This window comes from Bubalus kerabau, chromosome 7, assembly GCF_029407905.1.
Source record: "Bubalus kerabau isolate K-KA32 ecotype Philippines breed swamp buffalo chromosome 7, PCC_UOA_SB_1v2, whole genome shotgun sequence".
Classification (NCBI taxonomy): domain Eukaryota; kingdom Metazoa; phylum Chordata; class Mammalia; order Artiodactyla; family Bovidae; genus Bubalus; species Bubalus kerabau.
The window spans coordinates 46,006,023-46,021,702 of NC_073630.1; the positions used below are offsets into that span (position 1 = coordinate 46,006,023).

The 15,680-nt window shown below is 40.1% G+C and overlaps 1 long non-coding RNA gene across 1 annotated transcript; it reads left to right on the forward strand.

The window, feature by feature from the left end:
- The first annotated feature begins 3,474 nt into the window (after nt 1–3,474).
- LOC129657189 (uncharacterized) lies at nt 3,475–14,835 on the forward strand. Its single transcript, XR_008716594.1, has 4 exons — nt 3,475–3,705; nt 4,904–4,970; nt 10,622–10,681; nt 13,848–14,835. It is a non-coding gene; the product is annotated as an uncharacterized LOC129657189 (long non-coding RNA).
- The last annotated feature ends 845 nt before the right edge of the window (nt 14,836–15,680 follow it).

Genomic DNA, 15,680 nt, shown 5'->3' on the forward strand with positions numbered 1-15,680 from the left:
TATTTCTCCCACTTCTGACTGAAAGAAACAGCAATTCAAAAATGGTGGATAAACTTGCTCAAAACTAAATTTCTAGTAAAAGGCAGACAGAATCCAAACACAAATACACCTGGATCCAAATACAATACCCTGAAGTAGTGAATGATGCAGAAACAAATTACGTCTGAGGGCCCAAGCAACAATCAGAATAGAAACACCACCCTTAGCCATAGCTTTTAAGGGTTAGAAGGCAATGGCAACCCACTCCAGTACTCTTGCCTGGAAAAATCCCATGGATGGAGGAGCCTGGTAGGCTGCAATCCATGGAGTCGCAAAGAGTCGGACACGACTGAGCGACTTCACTTTCACTTTTCACTTTCATGCATTGGAGAAGGAAATGGCAACCCACTCCAGTGTTCTTGCCTGGAGAATCCCAGGGATGGGGGAGCCTAGTGGGCTGCCGTCTATGGGGTCACAAAGAGTCGGATAAGACTGAAGCGACTTAGCAGCAGCAACAGTAGAAGTAAACCATCCTGAGAACAGGCATGTGCTGGAGTACTTGCTATGATTCATTTATTTATTCAGTAAATACAGTTTCTTTTTAAGTTTAGTTTCAGTTCTTCTCAATTAATCCTTGCTGTCTTTATTTTTTTTTTTAATTTTACATATTCTTTTTTTTTATTTAATTTTATTTTTTAAACTTTACATAATTGTATTAGTTTTGCCAAATATCAAAATGAATCCGCCACAGGTATACATGTGTTCCCCATCCTGAACCCTCCTCCCTCCTCCCTCCCCATTCCATCCCTCTGGGTCGTCCCAGTGCACCAGCCCCAAGCATCCAGTATCGTGCATCGAACCTGGACTGGCAACTTCTTGCTGTCTTTATAAGGTACCAAGTAAACCACCATTTGGTGTGTTATTGAGATGTGCACCTGAAATGAACTAACCCACCTGATCATGGCAGCTGGGTTCTCATTCCCAGAGGGGCAGATCAGGTAAGCAGACCCCCTCAGCGTAACAGAGTCCACTGTTACCTGTGTGCCATATGTTTGAATGGATAGCATTATTCTTCCTCTCCACCCAAATTTATTAAATGTTGGTAGCATTTAGCATCTATGTCTACATGTTCACAGGACTTCCCAGATGGTGCTAGTGGTAAAGAACCTGCCTGACAATGCAAGAGACATAAGAGATGCGGGTTTCCATTCCAGGGTAGGGAAGATCCCCTGGAGGAGGAAATGGCAACCCACTCCAGTATTCTTGCCTGGAGAATCCCATGGACAGAGGAGCCTGGAGGGCTACAGTCCATAGGTTCCAAAGAGTAGTACACAACTGAAATGACTAAGCATGAACACGTGCACATATGTGTTTATGGGGCTTCCCAGGTGGCTCAGTGGTAAAGAATCACCTGGCAGTGCAGGAGATGCAGGCTCGATCTGTGGGTTGGGAAGATGTGCTGGAGGAGGAAATAGCAAACCACTCCAATATTTTTTTGCCTGGAAAATCCCAGGGACAGAGGGTCCTGGCAAGCTACAGTCCATGAGGTCACAAAGAGTCAGATGCAACTTAGCGACCGAGCAGACATGCATACATGTTCACACCAAAATATTTCCTGTGGGAATGCATTCTCTGAGTGTGTTTCTGGTCCACTTTTCAGGTACTCTGGTTGAGACCTATATGAGAACCATGAAGTTCAGCATTTATGGTAATTCAACAACCATAATGTTATGGGTCTTTCTAGCCCTGAAAATTTATAAATCACCCACTCTGTGCTCATTAACTTTCTAGGTACCCTGGAGTTTATGACAAGTTTTTCTTAGAGGGTTACAATCATATTGATGAACAGAGGCTAATGTTAAAAAGCTATACAGCACAGGGAATAAAGCCATTATTTGACAATAACTTTAAATGGAGTATAAGAACACCGAATCACTATGTTGCACATCTCAAACTTCTATCAGCTTTTTTTAATGAAAAAGTATGAAGAAAAATGAAATTTGTTGACAATAAGATAAGGGAATACAGGAGTTTAAAGAAGGGGTAGGGGGAAGGAGTTGGAATTATCAGAGAAGGAAGGATTTATGAAAGCAGTAAGGTTCACCTTGGCTGTGAAAAATGGGTAGGGATGGGTGATATTATAAAGATATCAGGGGACATTGGTTCGCTCCTTGGTCTGGGAAGATCCCATGTGGCACGGGGCAACTAAGCCCATGTGTCACAACTACTGAAGCCTGTGTGCCTATAACCTGTGCTCTGCAACAAAAGAAGCCACCGTAATGAGAAGCCTGCACATCACAACTAGAGTAGTCCCCACTCGCTGCAACTAAAGAAAGCTCTCGCAACAACCAAGACTCAGCACAGCAAAAAAAGAAAAAAAAAAAAAAGATGCCAACACTTACTGAGCAGCTGCTATGAACCTTCCACCTTTCTGCGCCCTTCATGTAATTTCCCTTAAATCTCACAAGGTAGTTATTAGTATTCCATTTGACAGATGATGATACCGAAGTGGTGAAAATTATGACCTTGGCCAATGGTCATAATTATCTGAAATCCTTGTGCCATTTCCAGTCTTCCAGGAGGGGGCGCACTCTCAAGGCCAGGGTGATGCACTGTACCACGGCCAGCGTCAGAACCAGAGCAAACAATAAAATCCAATACGCTGGAGCAGGTCTGTGTTCTTAGGTGTGCCCCTCTTTGCAGCGTGTCCTTCGCCAGGAAAGACTTCTATTTTTCCCTTGGCTAATTTCTATTAATAACTTGTCTTTCAGGTTTCAGCTCAAGCATTGATTCATCAAGAAGTTAAACATGGAAAAAGGATGGAGCGTCAGAACATTCCTGAATTTCAAAGTGGATTAAACCCCCCTCTCATAGCCACCTGTATCTTCACAATGGATTAGGATTGAAAGTGAAAGTGAAGTCGCTCAGTTGTGTCAGACTCTCTGTGACCCCATGGACTATAGCCTACCAGGCTCTTCCGTCCATGGGATTTTCAAGGCAAGAGTCCTGCAATGGGTTGCCATTTCCTTCTCTAGGGGATCTTCCTGACCCAGGAATCGAATCCAGGTCTCCCACATTATAGACAGATGCTTTTACCCACTGAGCCACCAGAGACAGCGCTGCTCTTCGATTTGCTAGACTCTAAGATCTGCCTGTTCTCTGACCCTTTGGCTTTTCATGTGGGTAGCCAAAGGCCATAACGACTAAGCACCCAAAGGCTATGTGAAAAATTAGGCTTGATAGAAAAGGAAGCTTCCTAAATCTGATGTTTGCTGCAAGCTTGTCTCATCTGGCCTTCCAGAGATTTTAACAAGAGGTTGGGGAGAAGGTTAGGGACGCCAGTTCTGCTCAGTAAACTCTTCAGAGCCACCTGTTAACTGTTTCCTTTGAAGTGTGGCGCTCTGCTGCACCTCACCTGACTTAACTCTGTCACGGAGGATTTAATCTGCAGGAAGAGCACCTCTCTCCTCCCCAAGCTCTGTTCTCCCCGTGCTGTGCTCTGGCCTCAGTGCATTGCTCCGGCAGGTCTTTGCTGAAATGACCAACAAGAACACACCCCAGAATTCTGAATGTTTTCCTTTTCCCTAAAGCTGCAGGCTTAGTCAGGGTGTGGTCAGTTTTCCAAGGTATCACAAGGAAGTTATGCCCACTCTGCCACAGCACATGAGGATCACCAGCTTTCCAGCCTGCACACCTGTCCCCTCCCTCACTTTCACTGCCTGACTGGTGAGTTGAGGTTCAATTTTTAGGTTAAGTTCAGAGATTCTACTCAAAGTATGGAACTCTGGATGAGGAGTATGGTGGAGGGGGGAATAGTAAGGAAATCAATTAAACCAAGTTTCTTACCTCAAATCTGTTATTAAGTATTGTGAATAATCTAAAGTTTGTACGCGTAACAGTCCTTTACTATAATGAAAACAACTATTCAGCATGTTTACTCCTGGTCTTCCAACATATTTTTTCTCTCATTATCAAAAGTCCTTCCATACATTTTGTATATTTCCCCCAAATTATATTAGATCACAACCCCAAGTGTGTTTCCTGCAAATAATTCACAACACCCCCAGGAGATAAGGCTCTGAAATGTCTTCATTCCTGCGTGCAGTGTCTTTCCAGCCCTCTGCTTAACCTGGCTAAAGCCTTGAATTTAAAATCCAATTTAGGAAAACGGCTCTTCACTTGAGGCTCAGAAGTGACCTTGAGTGAATGAAAGTCACTCAGTCGTGTCTGACTCTTTGCGACCCCATGGACTATTCAGTCCATGGAATTCCCCAGGCCAGAATACTGGAGTAGCCTTTCCCTTCTCCAGGGGATCTTCCCAACTCAGGGATCAAACCCAGGTCTCCCACATTGCAGGCAGATTCTTGACCTTGAGTCTTTATAAATGTGTGTGTTCCACTGATCATACTGAAAACTGATACATCTTTGTGTGTGTGTTTACTGACATGCATTAGTCACTTAATAAATATTTGTTGACATAATAATGAATCTCTTAATTCCAGTCTAGATGCCAAAAAAACAGATTTCAGGATTTGACCTATTTATCCTCATTCTAGGTTTGACAATGTAGGTTTGACTATGTCTTTTCATAGCTTGATTGATAGGTAGGTAGGTAGGTAGACAGACAGATAGATAACTGATAGATAATAGAAGAGAGTAAGAGAGTGGGGGATGTGTGTGTGTGTGTGTGGCGGGGGTAGGTGTGACCTGGTTGACTTTAAATCTGGGTTGGGTCATCCTGAATGCAACTATTTTGGTGCTGAGGTTCCTGAGAATGATTCTTCTCTCACCTCTGGGTCCCTTTGAGCCATCTGACTCTGGTCGGCCTTCTTTCACTTCAAAGCAGTAGGTAGTGGTAGCAGCTCCTCTGGAAGCTTGGCCTGCTGTTTCCTGGACTAATTTATCCTCTCTACTTTCACCCCAGCTGTGCCCCCCACCTCCTGCTCCCTGACTCACCACCGTAACAGCAAAGGTCCGGGGCATTTCTTCAGGTAAGTCTGCTCTCAGAAGGCGCACGGGCCCCTGAATTCCCCTAGGCCCTGCCTTTAGCTTGGCAAGTACCCCAGGCAGCAAACCGCAAACGCCAACTGACAGGTAAGCTTCCTTTTTGGTCCAAGGCCTGTCATCTTTGCCCCTTCCCATCATAAAATGTGTGCCATCACTTCCAAAAGACATCAAGCAGGGTTCCTGATGAGCCTGGGGGTTCCAGAGTAAACAACAGGAAAATGCACTGAACCACCAGCTACAGCCCCTGATTCAGAGACGACTCACAGGTGAAGGCAATGGCCCAGGGACTCTGTTCCTCCTGGTGCTGGATGGTACCTCAATTAGAGATTTATTCTTACTGACAAGCTCATAAGTGAGAACTCTATGTTACTGGTTTCTTCTAACACAAAGCTGTTTTCATCTTCATGGAAGCAAAGAATAGTGTTTAATGTGAAGAGAAGAAAACATTTGGGGATATGGGGGTACTGGAGGAAGAAAGTTTAAGTCCTGGTAAAAACTAATACAGTGCCTTTTCAGGGGATGCAGACCATCTCAGTCTTGCTGCAAAAGCTCCAGAACTCAAGAGAGAGGCAAGAGAAAGGGAATTGTGTCCTTTCGCTGTCACGGCAGTTTTTGTTTTTTGTTTTTCCAGAATCAAATAAACCTCCTTTCTCATTATTTCTATTCAGATTCTTTCTCACTTGCTCCCACTCAGGGCACATACCAGGTACCTTGATGTCCCTCCCCTATACCAGACATGCCACCTGCCTTTGCAACATGGCTCACTTTCACCCTTTTAAGTCTTTACACAAATGTCACCCCCTTGCAAGGCCTTCTTTATCACTCCCCCAGACGTGGGAAATTCCTGGGGCCCTTTCTTATTTTTCTGTTTATCACTTAGTGCTGCCTTATGGATATTTTACCTATTTTACCTACTTATAAGCAGACCTGCATCTGCTTTGCTCCCTTCCATATTGCCAGAACCTAGAGAAGTGTTTGGCCAGAGCGCTTTTTGTTTATCTCACTGCTTGTTGGCAGACTGCACGAATGAACACACAAATGGTGACCTGGCTGTCCACTGGGAGCCCGTATCAGAATCTCACCCCTTCCCTCTCACTTCAGACAATGTGGTCTGACTTTTCTTTTTTTCTGCTTATCACAATCAAAGGTCAGACTCTATGATGGACCTAGAGTCTGTCATACAGAGTGAAGTAAGTCAGAGAGAAAAAAACAAATATGATATATTAACACATATATTGGGATCTAGAGAAATGGTACAGATAACCTACTTGCAGGGAAGGAATAGAGAAGATGTCGAGAATGGACTTGTGGACATGGGGGCAAGGGGAAGGGGAGTATGGGATGAACTGGGAGATTAGGATCGGCATAAATACAATACCATGCATAAAATAGATTTCTAGTGGGAACCTGCAGCGATCACCTAGAGGGGTGGGAGAGTGAAGTGGGGGGGAGGTAGTTTAACAGGGAGGGGATATATATGTTTTACAACATTGTAAAACAATTATATTCCAATAAAAAAGTAAGAAAAAAGAAACAAAAGTCACATCCTGATCACTTATTTCTAAAACCAGAGAAGGTGTCCTGTTCTGAGAACCTCAGTGTTATACTAGACAATAAAGTGAGGGTAAAGTTGTGGATAAGAGTTTGTCATTCTGGACACCTGCCAGATTCCACAGCCACTAGGGGTGAGGTCCTAAATTCCCCTGCACATTGGGTTTCAGGCCAGGGCCCCCTGAGCTGTCTGCTGCTCCTGCAGCCCTGGTGGACACCACAGGCGTGGAGGAAAGAGAACAGTGTTGGAATGACTTTGGTGCTGGTTGGCAACACAGTGGGACCCAGAATCACCTGGGCAGCTTCTGCACCTAACACCCACCTGCCAGGATTCTGATCTCCTCTTCTGAAAAGCAGGATTGAGATCCAGGGATTTAGAAAAACAATACATCCCATTTCTTCACCTGCAATTCCTCTGGAACAGCTCTTTAGCTGAAGCATCGGTGTGATTTCCCGTTGGGTAGGTGTGTGCATGGATGGGTGTGCCAGGCACGTGAAGCATCACCTGTGAGTATTGCAGGGGAACTGCCAAGATTCATACTTTCAGAATTCTGCTCAGAGCGGGCCCAGTGCCCAGGAAAGTGGGTTACACCATTTATAACAATCCTTTTATCTGATAAGACAATCTCATTTCCCAACAATAAGGTCATAAAATAAATTTTGAAATAAAATCGATTTAATATTTGGGAGTTGCCTATAATACTAGGGACTTAAATTTTTAAACACAAGCCCAATCACAGGTCAAACTGGCAGAGACGTGTGCTGACAGGTATTCTAGGCAATTTATGAACTGTTTACATTGATTTTATTGAAATATGGGCAGAAGGGATGGCTTTTAGCCTGTGTATCCCAGAGCACAGTAAGAACTTAAGCAATAGTGGCTATATCTTAAGAATGACAAAGTCCAAAACTGTGGTTAATGTCTGATGTGAACAATCTAAGACATGGTGGTGGTGTTTTTAGATATTGAACTTTGTAAAGATTTGAAATCGTTGCCCTTTTTCATTACTTACATGAAAAGGTAGAGGTCTTTTTTCCTTATGCTTTCAATTTCTTTTCTGGCCCGAAATGTGATTTCTTGTGAATCTGTACTTCTTATGCTCATTTCTGAAGGAATTCCAGACTAAGGCATTTGGAGGATCCAGGTGTGTTATTTGCACTGATGGGCAGAGGTCTTCTCAATGGCCTTCATGTCTCCAGCCATAATAAGCACATCAGATACAGACACAGCACTGGCCTTGCAGCCTGGTCTAGTGTTGGAGGCATCACTCCTCACACACACACAGGGAAGTAGTTAGGTGCAAAATCACTGAAGAAGAATTATTGCCATGAGATGATCTTCATTTTTGCCCTTCATTCCTCCATAGTAGATGTACACACCTTGCCATCACCACACATCTCCAAAGGGCTTTCTCAACTTGGGAATTTCACCTTCACCACATTTCTTCTCCCTCTGGTCTCTGCATCTCTAACATGTTACCTTGGATACGTATATATTTTTATAAGATAATAGGGATCATTTCATGTGAATATATGGTTTTACTTTAAATAAATTGCATTGAATATGGTTGTTATTTTCCACTCAATAATACACTTTCAAAATACATAGATATATAAAAACAACTGTAACTCATAGTTAAATATATAATATATATGTATATATAGATAGATAGATCGATAGCTACTTAATTATTGCTCCTAAACGCTACACAACAGATCCCTGTGTGCATCAGCCTCATTCTACCTATTATTTCCCCAGTGACAGTTTCCTCCTGTTTCCACCACCACAAATAGTGACTGACACAGGCCACATCCTTAGACATGTTGAAGAGGAGTCTGTAACCAAGAACAGGGTTGTGGGAGTTTTAGAGGATACACATATGTTATTTCATGAGCTATTGTCAGATTTCTCTCCCCTCAAGGTTTCTACCAATTTATACTTTCCCCATGGACCCCACGCTGCAGTCCATGGGGTTTCAAAGAGTCAGACACGACTGAGCAACTGAACTGAACTGAATACTTTCTCTAGAAGAATATGAGGGTTCCCATTTCATTACCACCACCAGTGTTTGCTAGTATCCTAATGTCTTATACCAATCTGAGGAGTTTTAATGATGGTATCAGTATTATATCACCAATCTGAAAAGTATAAAGGATTATATGATTTTTAACTTATATTTCTCTGATTATTAATGAGGGTAAGAATCTCTTATAAGACATTCTGATTTCCTTGTTTGTGAATTATTTTCTATGTTATTTTAACTGCAGATCCAAAGGTACTCAGATATTTCTATTATGTTCTAGATAACAATCCTTTGGCTTCCAGTGTTCTGATTATGGTTCTCAGCTCCCAATTTGTCAGTTGTCTGCTATCTTTAATGTCCTTCACTGACAAACAAAACTTAAATGTAGTCAATCCAACCTACTTTTTTTCTGAGATCCTTAATTTTTTCACATTTATATATTTACTTCATGGAAATATGTTCCCAACATATTGTTAAAGAAAAAAAGTAAGTCATAAAACAGTATGCATATTATGATCCTATTTATATAAAATGACTCACAAGATCAGTAACAAGTATTCCCTCATCAGTTTGGATATAAAAAGTCATTTTCCTTTTATTGTTCAAATTATAATAGCCCCAATCCTTTTCAGTGGCTCAGACAGAAATCTGCTGCAATGCAGGAGACCCAGGTTCAATCCCTGGGTCAGGAAGATCCCCTGGAGAAGGGAATGGCTACCTACTCCAATATTCTTGCCTGGAGAATTCCATGCATAGAGGAGTCTGGTGGGCTACAGACCAGGGTCATAAAGAGTCGGACACAGCTGAGCAACTAACACCAACAGAACATACAATTTTCCTTCTTAGGTCTCCTGCCCCAAGATTCCTCAGTGACTTTACTCAATGTCAGTTTTGCTGATCTTTTCACAGAACCAGCTCTTGGTTTCACTGCTATTTTTTCTTACTGTTTTCTAGTCTCTATTTATCTATGCTTTAATCATTATTTTCTTACTTTTGCTAGTTTTGCCCAACCCACTTTTGATTGTTAGGGTTTGTGATTTAGGGGTTTATCTAAAAAAATCACGGTTTTTAAATTTAGGTTTCTATGTGGTGTAGGTTTTAAAAATACCAGTGTTCATTTTTTCTACATAAAAAGCCAATGCCTTCAACAATATTAATTAAAAAGTCCTTCTGTTTCCTGTGATTCATGGTGCAATTTATAGCATTTAATAAGGACTAGATTCTGAGATCTCCATTATATTGAACTGGCCGTTTTGAATTCATTTCTTCTATTATCCATTAATTCACTTAGCAAATATTTATGGAGCACCTTTATTAAAAAGACATTATTTTGTGTACTGGGGAAACAGACAAAAGTTTCTGATTACCACAGAGCTTATCTTAGGATGGGTAGATGGTATAAAGTCTTAAAAGTCAATATAAGTATTTATTAAAATAGCAGTAACAGCTAAAACATATTCTGTATTATTTGCCAGGCAATATTATAAGGGTTTTAAACATTTTAATTTATCTAATCCCTTCAATATACTAAAAAGCAGAGACATTACTTTACTAAAAAAGGTCCACCTAGTCAAAGCTATGGTTTTTCCAGTCATGTATAGATGTGAGAGTTGGACTATAAAGAAAGCTGAGTATCGAAGAACTGATGCTTTTCAACTGTGGTGTTGGAGAAGACTCTTAAGAGTCCCTTGGACTGCAAGGAGATCCAACCAGTCCATCCTAAAGGAGATCAGTCCTGAATGTTCATTGGAAGGACTGATGCTGAAAGTCCAATACTTTGGCCACCTGATGTGAAGAACTGACTCATTTGAAAAGACCCTGATGCTGGGAAAGATCAAAGGTGGGAGGAGGAGGGGACAGCAGAGGATGAGATGGTTGGATGGTCCAACATGAAGGACATGAGTCTGAGTAGGCTCTGGGAGTTGGTGATGTACAGGGAAGCCTGGAGTGCTGCAGTCCATGGGGTCACAAAGAGTCAGACACAACTGAGCGACTGAACTGAACTGAATCCCCTTAATAACACTGTGAGATAGTTATTACTATCATTCCTTACTTTACAGGTGAAGAAACCACGCACATACATTCATAGCTTAAGGAACTTGCCTGAGGTCATGCAGCAGGTGAGTGACAGAACTGGGATTCCAACCCAACAGTCTAATTCTAGAGCCTCTCCTCTTACACACTGCCCTGCACTGCCTTTGAGTGGGCTGGGACATAGGAGGAGAACCATGACTGATCCACATGTCAGATTTACTTTGGACACTGTGTTGAAATTAAGCTGCTAGTGGGGCAAGAGTAGGAAAAAAAAAAAAGGCCAGTTAGGGACGATTTCAACAGGGTAAATAAGAGATGGTGGTGATCTGGATGATTTAGTAGCAATGGAAGAGGAAAGAAGGGGTCAGACTCTGGATTCATTGACAACACGTCAATTGGAATATGGGAGAGAAAGAAGGATCATTGATGATCTCAAAATTTTTATCCTGAATGACTTACAGAATCAAGTTTCCATTTACCGAATGGAAGACTACTTAACAAATTAAGGGAGAAAAATTCCCTTCATCTTTTAGATGTCTTTTTTAAAAGGGATCTAAAAGGTCATTTTAGATGTCATTAAACACTCAAGTGAGACTGGAATAGACAGTTGTATATGTGAGTCTGGAGTTCAGAGGCAAGATCTGTCTCTAAGATATAAATTTAAGTAACATTACCATATAACTTAAAAGACTATAGTAAATCACCAAGGAACAAAGAAAAGGGGAAAAAAGAAGTCCAAGGACTGATCCTGGTATACTCCCACATCTGTATCTCCAGAGATGCAGAGAAAATGAACAAAGATTACGAAGAGTGACAAGTGACAGTGGAGTAAACTTACAAGGTTACTATTTTGTAGAAGCCAAGTGAACAGAGGTTTAGAGGAGGAAGTAATTAATTTAATCAAATACTAATGATAGGTCAAATTAGTAAAGACCTGAGGAGTAACTACAGGATTAGCCACACAGAAGCCATTAACCATCATGGAAAGAATGGTAAAAGATTATGGATTCAGGATAAAAAGAAAGAAGAGTAATTGGAGATAGCAAGAACAGACAGCTCTTTCAAGTTTTACTCTTAGCTGTAACAATAAAATGGGACAGGAGTTAGAGGTGGATGTGCAATCAACAAAACAGGATTATTCTTTTTTTTTTTTTTTAATTTTATTTTATTTTTAAACTTTATATAACTGTATTAGTTTTGCCAAATATCAAAATGAATCCGCCACAGGTATACATGTGTTCCCCATCCTGAACCCTCCTCCCTCCTCCCTCTCCATTCCATCCCTCTGGGTCGTCCCAGTGCACCAGCCCCAAGCATCCAGTATCATGCATCGAACCTGGACTGGCAACTCATTTCATACATGATATTTTACATGTTTCAATGCCATTCTCCCAAATCTTCCCACCCTCTCCCTCTCCCCCAGAGTCCATAAGACTGTTCTATACATCAGTGTCTCTTTTGCTGTCTCGTACACAGGGTTATTGTTACCATCTTTCTAAATTCCATATATATGCGTTAGTATACTGTATTGGTGTTTTTCTTTCTGGCTTACTTCACTCTGTATAATAGGCTCCAGTTTCATCCACCTCATTAGAACTGATTCAAATGTATTCTTTTTAATGGCTGAATAATACTCCATTGTGTATATGTACCACAGCTTTCTTATCCATTCATCTGCTGATGGACATCTAGGTGGCTTCCATGTCCTGGCTATTATAAACAGTGCTGCGATGAACACTGGGGTACTTGTGTCTCTTTCCCTTCTGGTTTCCTCAGTGTGTATGCCCAGCAGTGGGATTGCTGGATCATAAGGCAGGTCTATTTCCAGTTTTTTAAGGAATCTCCACACTGTTCTCCATAGTGGCTGTACTAGTTTGCATTCCCACCAACAGTGTAAGAGGGTTCCCTTTTCTCCACACCCTCTCCAGCATTTATTACTTGTATATTCTTAAGATGTGAGCATTCATAGAATGTTTGAGAACTTTGCTGATTATTTTAAGATTTGTAAGAACTTGTAGAATGCTTGAGTTCTAGAAATATTCCAGAATTAATAAGAATAGAGAGTTGTAATCTGTTTGAATAAGTGAGAGAAATTAGAATCTGGCTCTAAAGTGGCCATGAAACTAAATATTCATCCACAGTTAGTGGAGAAAAGGCAATGGACGTATGCACAGGTGATGTTTAGCACTACTATTGGCTTTTGTGAGCTGATCATGTATTTTCAGCAACATTGATACAAGATCTTATTAGTTATGATAACTGGACTGTCAATTTTTTTATATTTCTTGTCAGTTTATGTAAACACTCTTAAATCTACAAAAAAAAAAGACAATTTTTTGTCTTCTTTTTCAGTTAATATCCTTCTGTGATAGTTATTAGTAATACCCACCAATATTTCCATATCTTGTCTCTCTGGACCTTCTTCAGTGGAACCATATGACTATTTCTGGCCAACTGAGTTCTGAGACAGGTGACATATTATCACTTTGTAATCAGAAAATTTAACTGTGGATACCAGACCTTTTCATGGACAGAGGAGCCTGGTGGGCCACAGTCCATGGGATTGCAAAGAGTTGGACACGACTGAGTGACTAACACTTTCACCAGACTCTCCCAAGTTGCCCTGTTCCCTCAGATACAATGACTAGCAATGTTTAAGATGGTAGCTATCCCACCAGTCTGCCTCTTTTGAGTGTCAATGAGTCCAGGCTTTCTGCCAACCCATAAAGAACATTTAGTATGAGCAAAAAATAAACTCTTGTGGCTTTTAAGCAACTAAAATGTTTAGTTATTATGACTTGCGGCATAATCTAACCTATCCTGATTGACATGTCTCTTATTTGTTTATCTTATCTGAGGCATTGGTCAGTACTTCCAATACAGTGATGAAGAGTAATGATGGAAGTGGGGAATTTTGTATTATTTTTTTTTTAATTTTATTTTATTTTTAAACTTTACATAACTGTATTAGATTTGCCAAATATCAAAATGAATCCGCCACAGGTATACATGTGTTCCCCATCCTGAACCCTCCTCCCTCCTCCCTCCCCATTCCATCCCTCTGGGTCATCCCAGTGCACCAGCCCCAAGCATGCAGTATCGTGCATCGAACCTGGACTGGCAACTCATTTCATACATGATATTTTACATGTTTCAATGCCATTCTCCCAAATCTTCCCACCCTCTCCCTCTCCCACAGAGTCCATAAGACTGTTCTATACATCATTGTCTCTTTTGCTGTCTTGTACACAGGATATTGGAAATAAAAGCAAAAATAAACAAATGGGACCTAATTAACCTTAAAAGCTTCTGCACATCAAAGGAAACTATTAGCAAGGTGAAAAGACAGCCTTCAGAATGGGAGAAAATAATAGCAAATGAAGCAACTGACAACTAATCTCGAGAATATACAAGCAACTCCTACAGCTCAACTCCAGAAAAATAAATGACCCAATCAAAAAATGGGCCAAAGAACTAAATAGACATTTCTCCAAAGAAGACATACAGATGGCTAACAAACACATGAAAAGATGCTCAACATCACTCATTATCAGAGAAATGCAAATCAAAACCACTATGAGGTACCATTTCACACCAGTCAGAATGGCTGCGATCCAAAAGTCTACAAGTAATAAATGCTGGAGAGGGTGTGGAGAAAAGGGAACCCTCTTACACTGTTGGTGGGAATGCAAACTAGTACAGCCACTATGGAGAACAGTGTGGAGATTCCTTAAAAAACTGGAAATAGACATGCCTTATGATCCAGCAATCCCACTGCTGGGCATACACACTGAGAAAACCAGAAGGGAAAGAGACACGAGTACCCCAATGTTCATCGCAGCACTGTTTATAATAGCCAGGACATGGAATTTTGTATTATTAAACACCAATACGTAATGTTTACTGCTTTTTATTGAGTTATATAGTTTTCCATTTATATCTAGTTGTCCAGACCTTTTAAATCACAAACAGTAATTGGATGCTATCAAATACATTTTCTATACCATTTTTATTTCAATTAATGTGATTTTTTTCTTTAATCCATTAGCATAGAAACTCTGTTATTAAATCACATTTGAATCCCTAGAATAAATTCTACTTAATCATGAAACGTTACATTGTTAGATTTAATTAGTATCTTACTACATTTTAGCACTTGCATTTCTAAGTGCAGGGGCCTAAAATTTTCTTTTTCATATCATCTTCATGTTTGGAAGAATGGTTTTTCTAGCCAGTTACACTATGAATTGGGCATATATCTGCTTTCTAAAAAAAAATTAGTAGAGTAGGAATTATCTTTTCCTTGACAATTTGATAAAGCTCAACAGAAAAATGATTTTATTCAATTTAAATTAATTTATATTTTTAAATGGCTAAACTTGGTTTGATTAATGTTCTCTACCATTTTTACTCAATTTCATTAATTTCTGCATTTGTCTTTCTTATTATGACTCAAGTGAGTAAAACATTAGAAAGGGTCAATAAATGCTACATATAAAAATTATTGTCATAATTTTAATTTTCTTGTTTACTTCTTACTCAGGCTTAACTCTTTCATTGTTAATTCTTTCTATAGAAGACCAATCAGTTCATTTGACTTTTGTTTTTACTGTAGCAAATGTTTTAAAGCTCTAAATTTTCTACTGAATACTACCTCTAACTATATGCCATAAATTTTATCATGTAACAATTTCATATATTCTGATTATGAAATTATTAGTACTAATAATTTATGAATGATAATTCATAATTATTCTAATTATGAAATATCTACACAAGGATATTGAATGGTATGATTTTAGTTTCTAAACATGTGCCAATTTTTTATTTTTCCTTTTGCTATTGATTTCTAATCTGATTGAATTGTTTTGTGTGGTATTCTTTTATTTATTGGAATTTCTTTGTCACATAGTATTTATACAGTTTTGTTAATGTTTTATGAAGATTTAACAATGCCAAAAATTTTCTATGCATATTTTACATTACTGCTGCCAAGTCGCTTCAGTCGTGTCCGACTCTGCGACGCCATGGACGGCAGCCCACCAGGCTTCTCCGTCCCTGGGATTCTCCAGGCAAGAACACTGG